The 17,482-nt window shown below is 43.4% G+C and overlaps 1 protein-coding gene across 1 annotated transcript in view; it reads left to right on the top strand.

Annotated features, from left to right (window-relative positions):
- The first annotated feature begins 497 nt into the window (after window positions 1-497).
- Window positions 498-17,482, top strand: part of PLPPR1 (phospholipid phosphatase related 1) — a 131,070-nt gene continuing 114,085 nt past the window's right edge. Inside the window, exon 1 of the mRNA XM_069879895.1 lies at window positions 498-626. The gene's annotated coding sequence lies outside the window, so the exon portion shown is untranslated. The remainder of the gene's footprint in view (window positions 627-17,482) is intronic.

Genomic DNA, 17,482 nt, shown 5'->3' with positions numbered 1-17,482 from the left:
TACTTCCATTGTTCTCCCCGCTCCCTATTTTTTTTTTTTTTTTTTTTTTTTTTGCGGCGGGGCGTGCAGTCCAGCCCGTGTGGATGCTGGGCGAAGCCACCGGGAACTGCACGCTCACCACCGCGGGGAACGGGGGAGGAACAGCGGGAGGGACCGCGTCCATCCTCCGCCGAATTGCAGGTAAAACGTCCCGGGGTGGGGGCTCCTCGCCCCCGCGGCGCTTGGAAAGCCGCAGCGGCCGGTGGCTCCGGCACAAAGGAGGGTGTCGGGTCTGGCGCGGGGTCCGGGGGAGCCGCAGCGGTGCCCGGCGGGGGGATCCCCTCTCCCCGTCGCCCGCCCGCCCCTCCGCGGCGGCCACTGTCCCCTCCCTCCGCTCCGCAGCCGGGGCGGGGGGCTGAGAGTCGGGTCCGGAGGACGGGGAGGCAGAGGAGGAGGGGCGGGCGGGAGGCAGCTGGTTCATCCTGCGGGTACCGTGCGGGAGAGGAAGGAGGAGAAGCAGAAAGACAGGGCGTCCGCGTCCCCCGCCCCTCTCCACCGCTCCGAGGAGGGCGGGCGGACCACGATGCCCGGCGCCCGCCCGCATGGAGACCGCCGCCCGTAGCGGGGCCGCCGCGCCGCACTGCAGGGTGAGCGGGTCTGGGGCGGGGGGACAGGGGGACAGCGCTGCCGGAGGTGCCTCCAGCCCCTGCGGTGGCGAGCGGGGGCGCCCTGGGGGCGAGCGGGCGGCGCGGAGGCTTTCGTGCTGCTCGCCTTTCCGCGAGCCGAGACGGGCTGGGATGCGGGAGCTGACGGGTTGGTCTTCTGCTCCTCCGGCGTCCCCGGCAGGCCCCGGGAGCAGCGCGGGGCCGATGCGGGCTCGCCGGTGGCCGCGTGGCGAGCGGAGGGCGCGGGGTGGAACCGCTGGGGCGAGGAGCGTCCTCGGAGGGTGTTTTCCCACGAGAAGGCTCCGGGCTGCCCCTCACCGGGTGCGCCCTTTCCGCGCAGGAGCCCTCCCCGTGAGCGCAGGGTCCCTCCGGTGCTGCCCGGCACCTCGCTGGGGTCGGGGTTGGGGGGTCTCTGCGGGAGCAAACGCCCTTCCCTTCGCCCCAGCCCGCGGTGCCAGCCGGCCGGGTCCCTGTAGCGAACGCGGTGGGTTGTCCTGGCCCCGGGATGGGGACGGCACGGTGATTCCCGCCGGCAGCCCGCAGGGAGGAGGTTGTCAGCGAAGGCGGACACCATGTTTCTGTTACTCCATTCCCCGGCTGTGCTGTTCTTTCCCAGTCTATCGCAGTGCTGCCGAGTTGTTTGGTAGTTTGGGGGAAGGCTGCGTGCTGCAGCAGGGCGTGATGGATACGCTGCATGCAGGGAGAGGATGCTCTGGAGCAGAGATGCAAAAAACGATCCTCTGTGCAGTGTCCCTCCCAGATTTGCATGTTTTGAGAGACCTGACCGTGAGTCGTTTTGCATCTCTAGGTACCCTAGGTGGTATCAAAAGGAAAAAATGCAGGCATTTTGATCAACTGTCATTTAAAGCTTGCGGGTGGTGAGGGGGGATTTCCTAGCTGACATCTGAGGTTGTACAGTAGTTCTCTTGATCCCTCTGGGTGAGTGTGTAAGAACTAAGCGGGTAAGAGTAACAGTACTGGTGCAGCTCGGGATGTGGTCTTTGTTGGGGCATGAAGACACCTGGGCAGAGCAGGGACTTCAGGTGGCATCCTTCCTACTGCCGATGAGATGGATATGGTGAGGAAAAGCAGGTTTCATTGCTCTGTGCTCGGATTTCTGCCTGTTTCTACCTGGGCACAAGGAAGTAAGTTTTTTAAAACGTTTCAGTGTTTGACTTGGTGGTTTCTGGAGGGTTTACTGCAGAAAGGGTTACCTCTGAGGCAGAGGCTGCTCGGCGTGACTGCCCTCAGCCTTCGAATTTCAAGATGCAATTTAGTCCGAGGACATTGCTGTGGACCTTCCTCTTTTTTAGTCATCACACTCCTCTCAGGTGTTATTTGGGGGGACCCCAAATTTATAAAAATAAGACCTCAGGAAGTCTGTTCTACATTTGTCCGTAGGTAAGTTTGAATGTACCATACAGGAGAACCTGCTATGGAGGCATGACAAAGGGGAGGAAAAAGGACAACATTTATATCAACTAAGGATCTGTCAAGTACTGGGAGCTGTGATAATAGTTCCCTACTACCTCTCTATATTTATTTGTACTTCTTTCTCTCCTCCTCAACTTTTATTGCTAGCTCTCATGTGGCATATTCAATGTTGGCTTATGCTCACTCTGGGTGGAAAACCAGTCACACTGAAAAACATGCTAAACCCACGTGTATCAACAGGATAATATTCAGTGCTATTTCTCCTTTGATGGCAGAGGTGAACTTGTTTCAGAATTTGTAGGCTTACTGGGCAAAAGAATGCTAGTTGCTGATGCTTATTAACCTGTTGCAACACATGATACAGACTATGGTTTTTTCTTCTTTTTTTCTTCTTTTTTTTTTTGACTGATGAGACATCAGTGAAGGTGCTAGTTGGGAACTGTATCCTTAATTCCTCAGCCATGCAGTCACATTTGCTCAGTTAGAGAACTTTTTGGTGGGTCTGTAACTGGAGATGTTTTAACTGAACAGAGAGAATTCAGTAGCAGAAGATTTTTGAATTTGCACTTGAATCATAGCTGGCTTTTTTTTTTTAAATATTGAACCTTAATTTTCTTTGATCTTCCTGAAGAACTACTTTTTTTTTTCTCTGCTCACTCTTCCCTGCCCCTTTGTTCAGTGCTAGGAGTCTAGTTGTTTTGAGGGATATTTCTTAATTGGAAAACAGTTCCATAAGTGTTACTTCATCAGATAGTATGTCAAACTGATTAGCCTGCTTTCTAGTGCTCTGTTTTTTTCTTGCTAATAGCTTCTGCAGCCATAGATAACTTGCAGTTCTGTAGATAATATAACAGCATACAGGAAGAGTGTTTTTCCATTTGTGTTCAGGAGGATCTGTTGTGAATCTCACCTTGACTGGGATTTTATTGTGGATTTGTCACTTATCATGGAACGAGGCCTTGAAGATATCCCAACTTCTCTAACAGGAAACAGCTACATATCACCAGTACTTGAAAGAAACAATTTTTTAATCTGATAATGCTGGCCTGCATACACTGGTTGAAGTTAGGGCTAAAGACTTAACTTTCTAAGTTGACAACTCTGATAGAGTAACATGCATCTTCGAGATTATTTTCCCTGTCATTGTTTCCTAAAGATAATAGCAGAACAAACCAAATTGTGTAGTGCTGATGCTAGAAGCCTTTGAGAGCATTTCTTTACTCTCTCTGCTGGTTTATGCCAAGCAAATCTGTGATACATGGTCAATTCTCCAATACTTTTCAGACTAGGATGCTGAAATCAGCTGTGAGACCTCATCCTGAGAAACTGAAATCAGAGTGGTTGTTTCTTAGGAAGTCTCAGCACCCCTGCTTATGACAGCTTAAGCCTTGAAACCTTTGCTTGGTTTTTAGTCTGTTCTTCCCCAGGTAATATTCGTGTGTGAGTTAAAACAGGTTCAGATTCGTTCTGTCAGCTTGGTTGGCAACTAGGAGATTAGGTCTCGAGAACTTCCTGCATAGTGTCTGTTGTGGCTCTGGCTGGGGGTCTGTGATGCTCTGCACTTTGAGTTTCCCTGCTGTGGAGGAAATCCACACTCTTCAAAAAGCCTGGCTTGATGTTGCATTGAGTTCTGCAGACTTAGCCCTGTACTCTGCACAGGCCATGTTTTCTTTCTTTTTGGATTTTTTTATTTATCTATTTATTTTTTTAATCTGATCATAGGAAAGTAGGGTACAAACATCGATCTGCAAACCAACTGTTGTTGGGTGTTCTCTGAAGAACACCAAAAGCTCTTGGGGTTTTCAATAGGTAGCAATTTGGATAGGGCATTAGCACAAAACAAACAATGGATATGTTTATTGCCACTGGTGTATGAAATTGGTGCTGTAGCTTGCTCATATATCCTCTCTTGCTTATTTAAGCCTTGTTTGCTGGGTTTGTGTATCCAGGGTGAAACTTGCTTTTCCGTGATGCTTTTCAGAAATGCTTGCTTGGCAGCAGCCGAGAGAGTAATTGTGGATGGCATTGTTGTTCACGATCCCTGTCCTGATCCTGAAAATCTCATGCTTTTGATGATATCATGCTACCATCCATGCCTATTAGATGGCATGATCAAGGGCTTAAAAAGGAAGGCTACAGAAAACAGAGCTACTCTTGAGTAATCATTACCTGGGTTGTTAGATATGGAGTCAACATCCACCCATTTCCTCCCTTTTTGGAAAACCTCCTCTGTTGCTAGCCTGTACCATGTGCAATGGCAAAAGTGTTTAACAGCCTGTCAGCGTTGTTGGCAGTCAGAGTGCCTTTCAGTGAGTAACTGCCTGCGTCACCTGAAACAGTGATGAGGGCAACTCTGCGTTTGTAAGGAATGGAGGGTGGCATTATTCATATGGTAGTCTTCATTGTAGTACTTCTTTTTCTAATAAGCAAGTGGATCACAGTCTGTCCTCCTGAAGTACAAGATAAACTTCCTTACCCAAATGGCTTTCTGTGCTTTATTTAAAAAGCATCAAACTTTGCTAGTGCAGGGTGCAGGACATCTCATGACGGTGTCTGGTGTGTCTTGTGCAGATGCCATCCTTTCTGGCTATAGTGGAAATCATACGGGAGCCATTGAGGACATAATTAGGCAGAAAGGGGTGATCACAAGTGGGTGAATGGGAACAGAATGGGCTTATAAGACAGTGTTTTGATCCATTATTCTGAAGAATTCATGCTCCATTATTCTGGTACCTTAACCAGAACTAGTTTTAAGGCAGATCTACGTCATTGATTTACTATGACCTCTCGGGATGTGAGGACCAGCATGAATGTAAAGGCGTGACATTCATTGCCAACTATCAGAATTGTACTTGCGAGAAAGCATTTTAAAGGTACTTATGGGCTTGGACACCCTTTGCATTCAGAGTAAGGTTTCTGCTTTTCTTGTTTTAAACTTTTATTCATCACAACACAGGGTGGTGACATAGCCACATACTCCTTTAAGGCATTTGTTTAAATAGCCTTGACTATGTACCCCTCCTTTGCTTTTTGTTTTCTCATGGTTGTGCTCTAGCAAGTGGAAGGCTGATTCTTTGCTCAGAAAAGTTATCCTATGGAGTAGGAACATATAGAGTTAATGGCACTTAGTAATGACTACAAAGAGGTTTTGCAGAATTCATCACAAATGTCTGTGAGATGCTGACTCTATTAATGGCTCTGTGTCCACTACTAGAATCTCAGAAGGCAGAACTGATTTTGAAATTGAAATTGAACTCTGTGTAATTGCAAAACTGAGCCTTATTCCTAAGCCTCTCTGAGGACAGATGCTGTGTATGTCTCAAGAAACATGTCCGAATATCATTCCTGGTGTCCTCAACATAGTTTCATCTGTGTGGACCTGCTTACTGTTTTTCAAAGCTAATGGGTTTCTAGAGAAGCTGAGGCTTAGACCCTCTTAGAAGAGCTGCCCTGTTCAGTAACTCAAATGGAAGCATGAGGTTTTGCCATTAATTTTCATAGATGTTTCTTGTGCAGCTTTTTACTGCTTTACTGAGGCACTAGTGAATTCAGAATCCTGCTTCATCATCCGTCAGTTTAAATCAATCAAAAGGAGAGGAGGAGAAAGAAAATCAGCTGATGGAAACACTCACACTGCAAAAGGCAGTTGTATCACATTTAGATTCTGCTGCATGCTTCTGTCACCCACGCTTGTAAAATACTCACTGACAACAAAATGAAGTATGTTTAATCTCCACATATGCAATAATTTATTCCATTTGCCGAGTAATTACTGATAGCTGTTCTACGGTAACTTATTTTTCTGTGTTCCAGCCCTTCTTCCTTTTCTTGTGCATGGAGGGGGATCCTTAATAAAGCATGAACTGAAGAGAAACTTGGTTTTAATTAGCTATTTGTTCTTAAATTGACTGAGATATTTAGCAAGAAACTTGAAAAACATAATTTTGCAAAATGCAGCTGGGATTTTTGGATCATCCCATGAGAACCGTTTAGAGGATAAAGGAAAAGTATTGGAAGAAGGAAGAATCATTGTAAAAGCATGCTTTTTCTTCCCTGAAACACCTAAATCATGCTCCTTTGTGCTTCAAGCTTGCTTGCAATACCAGTGAAACGTGTCAGAATAATGCAGTTCTGTTGGCAATGCTGTATTTGGATAAAGCCAGAACTGTTTGTCCAGTCTTATGCAGGATTCTTGCCCTCTCACAGAACAAACTTGCTATACAAACTTGTAGTCTTCTATGCTAAAACTCTTCCCTACCTTTCAGGGAGGTCTTGACCCTGCTAGTGCAAGGAGACCTGAGGACGGGGGCAGGACAGCCTACAAAATGCAGAGCTGTGGGATGACACCCCCAGTAGACCACAAAGTGTAAGGATCATACCCACTGGCTGCTCTGAGTACAACTGTGCTCCTGATGAAGAGGAGGTGTCTTACCAGCCACTGTTTTGGGAACACTGTTGACAGGGGAGAGAAAATACATGTATGCGTTGGTTAGCAGGATTTGCACATCTTTTTGGTGTGACTTAGAGAAACGTCAGGTAGGTCAAAATCTTTGCTAGGTTGCAGATCCATTGTCTGTAATCCAGCAAGATGAAAGGAAAACAGATTTAAAAGAACTGGGTGTGTAAAACTTATTGACAGTGGATCATCTTTGCAGCTGGGGTATTCAGGGATTTGAGTTTCTCATAGAAAGGGCTCCACCTTAAGAAATATGTGGTGATAGTTGGTATGTTTCTTAAGAGCAGGACCAGGTCAGTCAAAAGACATGCATCTCCATAACACCGGGCTGAGTTGAGGGAATTTCAGGTCTCCCCAGTGCAAATGTAGGACACAAACTGATGCAGGTTTCACATTCTTGCATCACTCAGACAAATTAGTCTTGGTTGTCTTGAGAATACAGTAAATGTCATTCGGAAGGACATGAGAAGATGTAACACAATTCATCAGTCATTATAGCCATTAGGAGCTGGTAATGTCTTTCAGCAAATCAAAGACCAGAAAAATAAAATACCATTCAAGAAAAACCCAGCTTCCTGAGGCTTTTATTGAGAATCTGCTATTTTCTGGCTTCCAGGGGTCTGTGTACTCTGAATGCAGATGCAGTAAGGAGGTATAGAATGTTGTCCTGACTGCACAGTTGCAGGCTGGTTTTCTGTGCCGATGAGCATCAGACAGAGGGCAGCCCTTTGTAGCACCCTGTGGTACTCGGAAAACTAGACGTGAGTCATGGGTTATGCACTGCAACCATATTGCTGCTGTGAGGCTGCCAAAAACCCAAGGGAAAAACCTTTGTTACACAATCATCACAGGCACCGCTACAGCAGTCAATGGAGGAAGGCCATTGCTTATATGGGGCTGTCACATAAAGTACACTTGCTTCTCCTCTCATACATACCTTCTGCATGAAGCCAGTGACCCAACTATCTGAGAAACAACTTGGAATTTTTCTGATAGGTTGGATAAGGACAGAGGCAAGTGAAAGGAAAGAAAATAAGAGCCTTGGTGATACTCAGTTGGGCTTTATAGAGGAGCTGTAATGACAGTGCAGATATAGCACAAGGCCACATTAGTCTGCCCTGCCACCCATCCTAGAGGAGATGTAATTCACATAAGCAGAACAGCACCTGGCCCACCCACAGGTTGTCACTGTGTTCAGCTCACTCAGGGGATATTGGAGCTGGACTGTGTGTGGCTTGCATCAGCTGAAAGATTATGCAAGGGAGTTGCAGACTATAACTAATTCACAGGTGTTCAGCAAGAAAAGCAGTGTCTGTGCTACAAGGAATAATCTTTAAAGAGAAGCTTTTCAAGGACTATGTGCCAATCATTCGCTTGTGTGATTTATGTGAAAGTGGAAGAAATTTTGGCTAGAACTGGGTGGTCTATGACTTTATTTCTTTTATGCAGGCAGTTTCCATAGCAAAATAAAATTCTGGAACATACGGATTTCTGCCAAAAATTTCTCATTTCTGAAAAGTTTTGGCCCCAAGCACTGAGTAGAAATTATGCGTACAATTTGTTTTTTACTGGAGAGCTGTTTTTTTGAGAGTTTGTTTTGTGTTTACTTAAAATTGCAAACATACAATTATCCATCATTTTGAGTTGCATTAGAGTTTTTCTGTTTGTTTTCTTTGTTTATTTCCAGTGCAGTGTGGGTTTTTTCTGTCTTTCTCAGTGTTGTGTTAGTTTCCTGAGTTTGGCACAAAAGGTTCTTTTGCCTATAGTAAGAGAAGGGATGTAGAGCTAGTAGTAACAAAAAGAGATTAAGGATATAGTGAAGGTCCCCTATGTCTACTAATTCTGTTTCTGTTCATAAATTGAGTTCTTTTAGAGGTTTTCTTGAGTTTGTGGCTCTATGATGGAAATAAGAGGTAAAAGGAGTAAGGATTGGGTTAACCCCAACCATAAGCTGGGTTTTTTTGCTAACAGGAAGTAAACACAATGCCATTTCAGATAGAATAAAACATGCCATTTGCTTTGTACCATTGTTTTATGGTCTGCTGCTTCTTTTTGTAAAAAAAAAAAAAAAAAAAAAAAAATTATTTACCCAGAGTTCAATTTCAAAACTGGCTGCTGCAGTTGTTGACCAAAAGTGTGTCCCCAAGCCCCTCCTCTTCTTTTTCCTTTGGATTCACCAGTTCAATAGATTAGCAGTAGTGTGAATTGGATGGATTGCATTTATATAGTATTGCCTGTGATCCCACAGGAAGAGACCGAGTTTGTCCTTACAAAAAGGGAAGCCAAAGACAGGTTTTCCTGCCACTCTGTAACAGCTCTTGAAATAAAAGACTGAGAGACTATTTGTTTTTAAAACCTGTAACACTCTTGTTGTCTAAGCATGCCATCAGACCTTGTTTCTGATCACCACAAGAGTCATGAGTAATCTATTTGCATTCAGGAGTGTTAATACCAAGCTAAAGAAAGAGTAACAGAAAGAGGCCTTGGCTGGAATGGCAAAAAATGAGTAAATATCAGCAACCTTGTCCTCCTGCTGACTTTGTTCTCTAAAAAGGAATATATAGGTCAAGAAAATGGTAGATAAGCTCTGCATTTCCTGGCATTATAGTCTACATTTTCCAGCACATAATGATCTGCAATTAATTTGCAGTCATTTATCTAGTCAAATGCTCATGTCTTTGGAATCAACACCACTAGGATGCTGAAAAGGAAAACAAAGCTCTTGAGGGCAACTAATCCATTTTGAGAAGGACTTCATCCTATAATGTCTTTCAGCCCATCAGCCCTATCATTCTTTCAGTGCTGAAAAAAGTGAAATTATTACAAAATAACTAATGTTATTTGAAAATAATTAATAACAATAGTAATAATAGTTGAGATAAACTGTTTTCTGTCTCAGATTAGACAAAGTTACCCTAGGGATGAATGTTAGTACCAGTCCTGGTGATGTGGAGTTAGGACAACAGTTAGACCATGTTGTTCCTTCGTGTATGGCATTATTCATCCATTCCCAGGATACTATCAATGTGCAGATCATTATCCTAACTAGGCTGTGGGAGACACTTGTTTTGAAAATGGCTGTGTTGCCATGCTGCTGGCAGTAGGTGAAGATGTTAGTCTACAATGTCAATGCTGTCTTGGGACAGTACTTTCTCTTTGTCCTCAGCCTGATGCAGCATTTCAAAGAGGGATTGACAGACAAAGGGGTGAGTGTGCCACTTCCCTTAGGAGAATATGGCGATGATGATGATGATGATGATGATGATACACATCCAGTGACAGAAGTTTTCTACTGTGGACTTCAGTTTAGCGTTATCAGAAAAGGATTTTCTGAACCAAATATTGAATTTATTTTTTTTAAAGTACTTTAGGAAGTTCTTTTTTGGTACAAGAAATAGCTACTTGACTGGAGTTTTAGGACAGACTGTTTCGGGGTTTTTTGTGTAAGTATTCATTTGCTTACCAAAACTCTTTCTGGCTAACATACAATCCTATCTTCCTCAGTCATTTCTTCTCAGGAAACGAGCATCTTCAGTAACACTTATTAAAATTACCAATGTTGCCATCCTTTTATAATGGTAAGGCTTCATTTAACTTAAGAATTCCTCCCCAGTTCAATTAATAGAGTAGAGATACTTTCTACTGCTGTCAGATATTTGATCTGATGGATGTCTCTTACAGTCCGTAAAAGACTTTTAAGATTATGTAATCTGTTCCAGAGTTATTCATGGGGTTCTTGGCTGAATAACTTTGTGAAATGGCCTTACAGATCTAGAACATGTGCACCAGAGAGCAAATCTTTGGTTGCATTACTCCTTTTATGGGGCAGGAAAATACACTTGTAAGTGTAGGCGACATGAGTTCTAAAGACAGGAAGATTTCAGAAATGGTAATTGTTGAAAGAACAGAACATTTTGTTTAGTAGAGGCTACTTTTCTTTATCCTTTTGATATGTATTTGTCTGGTTCCTATATTGCTGCTGAGTCCATGTTGATTCTTGATTCCAAGATGTTTTCCCTGGTATAGAGGGCTAGGAAAACAGCTGTTCAGCTTTAAATCTCATTACACAATTCTCATAGTGCATTTTACCATGGAGTGCATGGAGAGCACGTTTGCTATTTGCAGTGATGTCGTGCGGAATGATATAAAAAACTCTTACTGGACTGTGGAACAATAGAAGGCAATAATTTTAAAACTGCCATTCCTCATCCTTGTTATTCACAATTAGGATAGATAGCCATAGGAAAATTCTAAGTATTTCTGCTTGTAGAATTTCATTTAGCTTGGCGCTTTTCAGCAGAAGCCAGTCAATGGTACAGATAATAAAAAAAAATAGGAAAAGCAAGAAAAAATCTATTAAAATTATTATATTATAATATAATATTAATTAGAATTATTATGTATTATTAAGCATTCAACAAGAAAAATAGAAGGGCAAGAACAAAATCTACAGTTTTGTGAGGAGAGGTGAATGAGTCAGGTAATAAGTGGTATGTTAAGCAGAACAGGAAGAACACAGTGAGTGTTTCAAGTAAAGCTCATATCAAACCGCAAGACAGAAAAGCACATTTTGAGATCTTCACATCCTGCACCTCAGTGAAGAGCCGGTGTCAATACCCACATGGGTTTTGATTGGCATTGGATGGCTCTGTGGGCAGAGGGAGAGAGGGGTCATGGAAGGTCAGGGTACCAGAGTCCTCATAGACCTCAGGCTAGTGCATTTTCTTTATGTGGTGCTTTGTCCCCTGTCAACTTCTCCATCCTTTTGTAACAGAATAATAGAAAGAGCCATTTTTAATCCTCTAGGTGTGTCCTTTGCCCTGAAGGCAGATGTGTGAGGTGTTCATCTCAGGATTCGAACCAGTCACATTTATCTCCTTCATCCTTCTCAACAACATTTCATGTACTGTAACTGCAAGCTTTTTCTTCTTTTTTCTTCTGCTTTGGTGTGACTCTGTGAGTCATGCAACTCTTCTGAGGTTTATTTACTCGTATGTATTTCAGTGGCCAAGCCTTCAACAGCCTGGCTGGCATGAGTCAGGTCCTTTTCAGATTTGTTCCTAGCTTGGCTCCTCGGGAAGTCTGATGTTCTCTGAACTTACTTGGGTGTCCAGCCTTGGCTTTCCTTAATATATTGGCTTTCTCAATCCTCATTTATTTTTGCCTCTTACAGTTTTTGATTTCATCTGCCTCAGACGATGACAGAAGGATGAAACTGAGACTTTCTCAGTGACTGCATTATGTCAGGAAAGTAAACTAAGATTACATGCAAGTAATAGTTAAGGCATTCTTGGCAGCAGTTACAGGTTTAGAGTTTGTTTTAGTTCTTAATAGCCTCAGAGAGAGACTCTAACTTTTGGTTAAATCATCAGTGATTCAAGATTGGTACTTTTTAAAATTACTTGCTTTTAAACTTTCAAACAATTCTTGTGCTGGAAGATTTGCTGATGAGTTGTGGGATGTGGGAGGTAATGGAAATATTTCTGTTCAGGTGAGTGACAGATGAGAACTAGAAACTAATTTTCGGAACTTCTGTCTCCCTCTGCGTTAGTGTATCAGGAGCAGCTCATGCCCCGTTCTGTCAGTTTTCTGTAAACAGTAGCTGCACAGTGGAGCTGTGACAGCTTGCAAACAAATCCAGAGGTGTAAGGAGGGTGTAGCTGATATCTTGAATGTTGTTCAAAACTTCACATTTAACATATGCACAGTGTATCCATTTATGATGACTGCGAGTTACCACAGATATAGCTGGACTTTCAGCAGGAAGGCAGAGGCAGGTATATCATATAAAGTGGAGGTGGACAAGGAAAGGAATGAAATTGTGTAAATGGTAGTTGTTCTGTGAGCATCCGTTGTTGTTGGCAAGTGTTAAGGGAGTGAGGCTTGGTTTCTGTTGCCATCCCATGTTCTTCATACCATACAGGCTGAGCAGAAGATGAGGTCCCTGCATTTGGTCCCAGGGTCTGTACTGATGCACCTGTTAACACAGAATGTAGTTTCTCTAAATCAGTCCTATACTGCAGAGCTGTTGTATCAGGATTAAGGCCATGCAACTTTACTAGTATGTCTACAGCACTTTTAAGCTCTTTTCTGCTTCTGCACTTGGAACACGCTCTTGGTTTAACCTCCTGTGCAAACAGGCAGGGAGTTTCATTTGCTAGTCTTTTAAATACTTTAATGTATGTCTTGTCTAAGGAGCATTGTCTAAAAAGGCATCTACAATTGTCTTCCAGAGAGACACGTGTTTCTTTCTTGTCTCTGCCTATGTATAAAGACATAGTTCATGGTACTGCTCTGTTAACAGTAGCCTAGTTTGTTGCAGCTCAGTGGAGTTATACGGGTTTATAGCAGAGTATGGCATGTGCCATGTCAAACGTCAAATATAATCTTGTGCAGGTAGCCTAGGTTTTATGTACTACTCAGCATTAGGTGGACTGAGTGGGCAAAATTAAGCCAAATAGAAAATTCATTGACTTTTTCTCATTTCTGGTTTGATGAGGTCAAGCAGTGATTAATGCAGGCACTCAAATTCTTTCTAACGGATGTATTACTTAAAAATTGTTCAGTTTTAGAAATCTGCATTCTTCTAATGAAGTCTCAACTCTCAGCTTGACCATTGTTACAGCTCTGAAAATGAAATAGAAACAAGAAGTAAATTGCAAGTGGAAATCTGTGGGTCTCCACTTTTCAGTTTATGAGGGGATTGAGGCACGGACTCCTGTTTGATGGACAGAAGATCCTTATTAGGCTTATCAGCTTCTTTAAATATATTAGTTAGAAAAACACACGCCGTTTGTTTAACAATGATTGGGTTTTGCTTCTTGTTCACGTGCCTAAACTATATATATGATTGGCTAAAACTAACCATTCACGTGCCATGATGTGTTCTGTTTTTCGATCTCATTCCACTTTTTCATCCTGTTTTTCTATTTCTCAGCTCACTCTCTGGTGTTCCTTTTCATTACTTGGTTTCTCATCTCCTCACAGCTTGTCCTTTAAAGACAGTGTCCATTTGTTTGTGTCCTTCAACCTGTAAGAATTTCTCTAGGTCTTTTTGTCATTCAACCTGTAAGAACTCCTCCACAAATTTAAATGCTAGGTCTTTTGATGTCAACTCATTCGTGTTTTGCAACATTTTTTTGCAAGAGATTTCTCAGACCACCTTTCCCTGTACTGTTGCAGGTTTTTTTAATAGAATTTAATAGATCTTTAATTCTTTTGAACTTAATATAAAGCTTCTACTGATTTAGTGGGATCAAATTTGACCAGTATTTGCAATTGCTGTAAGCCCCCAGAATGTACGTTTTATCTTGCTTAACATAAAAATGGCGAATGCCTAAAATAAATAAATAAATAAATGAATAGACTATATTGTCTTGGTTTGCGACGTTTCACAGTACAGTTCTTGTATTTGTTTACAAGAACTTATGCTGTGCATGTTGATATGCAATCAACATCAATTTATTAAGTCATTTCTGTTCTATCTATATATGTGTTTGACTGTTTTGAGTCTGCCCTTACTATATGCTCTTTTTTTCTGTCACCGTCCAGCCTGCTTTGCTAGCCTTATCTCCCAGTTTCACAACCTAACAGAAAGGCAATCAAATCAAATTAGTTTCTCTGGCACAATAGAAGTCCTGGAGCTTGCTTAAATCTTACGCTGAAGAGCTGCTAAGATCAAGAAGACTTCTTCAGGAAATTTCACCTCTTGGTGATTTGGCCAGAAAGCAAATGGTGGGAGTACATATTAGCTTGACAGAAGTGAAAGTGGAGAGTACTCTGACACATTTAGGTTGTAAGTCTTTATATCTCTCTGTCCAGGGACTAGGAAAAAGATATAGGTGAATGTATTACACTGCACTGTTACTGCTTGCTGAGCACCTGCAGGCTGCTACTGTCAGGTGGGTTATTGAGTATGATGTGTGACTGCTCTGATTCCTATATACCAGTTCCAGTATCTGTAGCTGGAAGCACAGCTTATGTGCTGCTGAGTGGATACAGATCAGATGTCCAAACTACTAGTAACTACCTGCCTAATAGGCATAATCCTGAAGAGGGTATCTGGGAAGGTCAGTCAAAGTATATTCTTCCTGAACTTGAAGAAGCCAGGAAGTCTTAAGACAAACTGCTACAAGTGATATATTTATGTTAGCTGTGAAGGGAGACTGGGTAAAAAAGTTCATATGCTCGTAACAAAAGCAGTGGGCATGTAGATGAGAGAGATTTGGCTGGTGAGTGGTGTTTGCAGCATGCCTCTGACCATATGACAAGCTCAAACCCTCAAAAGTTCAAGTAATATAAAGAAAATTAGCCTAGAAATGAGAAGGTCTTAATTAAAATGTTATTCTCACTTTGCTACCCACTTATTACTGTCATAGCATTGCTGAGTTTGTTAATGAGGTATGCCAATAATAGATGTTTTCTTTATCAAAACTGAAGGGAAAAAAATTAAGGTCAACCGCTCCTTTTTTTTTAAAAAAAAAAAAAGAAAAGAAAAAGCTATACTCCTTTCTAGAATGGTTTTGAAAAAAAAAGGTTTTTGAGAAAAGGGCACTTAGCACTATCAAAATGAAAAAAAACCTACCCAACTTCAGAATTCTTTAATGCATGCACTTTTAAACCAAATACATTAAACTGAAATGTAGTTCCCTTCTCTGCATGGTGAAAAGGAAGAAATAATAAGAATCTGAAATTTAGAAAAAAAACTGCTGGTAAAATAGCACAGCAAGCTGTAGGCAATCCAGGAGGCTCCTGGAGTGCGTTGAAGATAACTTCTGAATCCAGCTAACAAACACTCCTACCCAAAGGTACTAATACTGAACTTGATGGACACCAGTGCAAGTGAGCTTATCAGTGATGTCAAGATGGGTGGCAGCCTAGGCTGCAGTGATCATGCACTGATGAAGTTCAGGGTCCAGAGGAATATGGGACAGGCAATAAGTGTAGTCAGGACCCTAAATTTCAGGAAACCAGACTTCCAGCTCTTGAACGATTTAGTCAATAAGACCCCCTGGAAAACGGTCCTTGGTGATGAGAGAGCAGAACAGAGCTGGCAAATGTTTAAGGATGCTTTCCATAAAGCTCAAGAGCACTCAGTCCCCAGACTTAGGAAATCCAGCAGGGAAGGGAAGAGACTAAGGCTAAGTTGAGACCTGCTGGTCAAACTGAAGAGGGAACTGCACAGTCAGTGCAAGTAGGGGCAGGGAACCTGGGAAGAGTATCGTATGCTGCCTGGTTGTGTAGGGATGGAGTCAGGAAGGTCAAGGTGCAGTTAAATTTGGCAAGGGAAGCAAAGAATAACAAGAAGGGCTTCTATAGGTACATCAGCCAGAAAAGGAAGGTTAAAGAGATGTGACCTGCTTACTGGACGAGGGAAAGGCTGTGGATGTAGTCTTCTTGGACTTCAGTAAAGCCTTTGACACAGTTTCTCACAGCATTCTTCTCAGGAAATTGGCTGCCACTGGCCTGGACCGGCACACCCTCTGCTGGGTGGAAAACTGGTTGGATGGCCAGGCCCAAAGACTTGTGGTGAATGGAGTTAACTAGTTAACTCCAGCTGGAGGCTGGTCACAAGCAGTGTCCCCAGGGCTCAGTGCTGGGTCCAGCCCTGTTCAGTGTCTTTATCAATGACCTGGATGAAGGCATTGAGTGCACCCTTAGCAAGTTTGCAGGTGACACTAAGGTGGGTGGAAGTGTGGATCTGCTGGAGGGCAGGGAGGCTCTGCAAAGGGATCTGAACAGGCTGGACCACTGGGCTGAGACCAATGCAATGAGGTTTAACAAGGCCAAATGCAGAGTCCTGCAATTGGGGCACAACAGCCCCATGCAGTGCTACAGACTAGGGGAAATCTGGCTGGAAAGCTGCCTGGAGGAGAAGGACCTGGGGGTGTTGGTTGACAGCCGACTGAACATGAGCCAGCAGTGTGCCCAGGAGGCGAATGGCATTGACTTGTATCAGAAAGTGCGTGGCCAGCAGGTCCAGGGAGGTTATTTTCCTTCTGTTCTCAGCACTGGTGAGACCACATTGCAAATACTGTGTTCAGTTCTGGGCCCCTCGCTACAACAAGGATGTTGAGGCTCTGGCACTTGTCCAGAGAAGAGCAACAAAGCTGGTGAAGTGGCTGTAGAAGAAGTCTTACGAGGAGCGAGGAGCGGCTGAGGGAATGGAGTTGTTTAGCCTGGAGAAGAGGAGGCTGAGGAGAGACCTTGTTCCTCTCTACAGCTACCTGAAAGGAGGTGGATGCTGGCTTCTTCTCCCAAGTGACAGGTGATAGGACAAGAGGGAATGGCCTCTAAGCTGTGCCAGGGGAGGTTCAGACGGGATATCAGGAAAAAAATTTTCACACAAAAGTTCATCAGGCACTGGAACAGGCTGTCGAGGGAGGTGGTTGAGTCACTATCCCTGCAGATATTCAAAAGACAGGTAAACAAAGTGTTCAGGGACATGGTTTAGTGGTAGATAGGAATGTTTGCACTTGATGATCCAAGAGGTCTTTTCCAACCTGGTGATTCTATGAGAACATACCCCAACTGACAAATGAAAATGGTGACCTGTTATCCACAGATGAGGAGAAGGGTGAGGTACTCAACTTCTTCTTTGCCTGCGTCTTCACTGGTAACCACTCTCCTCACCCCTCCCGGCCAACAAGATGGGGACCACTGCAGGGGAAGATAAGGTTTGTGGCCACGTGAGGAACCTAAACATATGTAAGTCTATGGGACCTTATGAGATGCATCCCAGAACCTGAGAGAATTGGCTGATGTGGTTGCCAGGCCACTCTCCATAATATTTGAAAAGTTATGGCAGTCAGGCAAAGTTCCTGGTAACTGGAAAAAGTGCAACATTGCATCCATTTTTAAAAATGGTAGAAAGGAGGACCCTGGGAACTACCAACCTGTCAGCCTTACCTCAGTGCCTGGGAAGATCATGGAACAAATCCTCCCAGAA

This window comes from Phaenicophaeus curvirostris, chromosome Z (assembly GCF_032191515.1).
Source record: "Phaenicophaeus curvirostris isolate KB17595 chromosome Z, BPBGC_Pcur_1.0, whole genome shotgun sequence".
Taxonomy (NCBI): domain Eukaryota; kingdom Metazoa; phylum Chordata; class Aves; order Cuculiformes; family Cuculidae; genus Phaenicophaeus; species Phaenicophaeus curvirostris.
The sequence above is the reverse complement of the archived record's forward strand: the minus strand, read 5'-3'. Positions and strand labels throughout refer to the sequence as shown.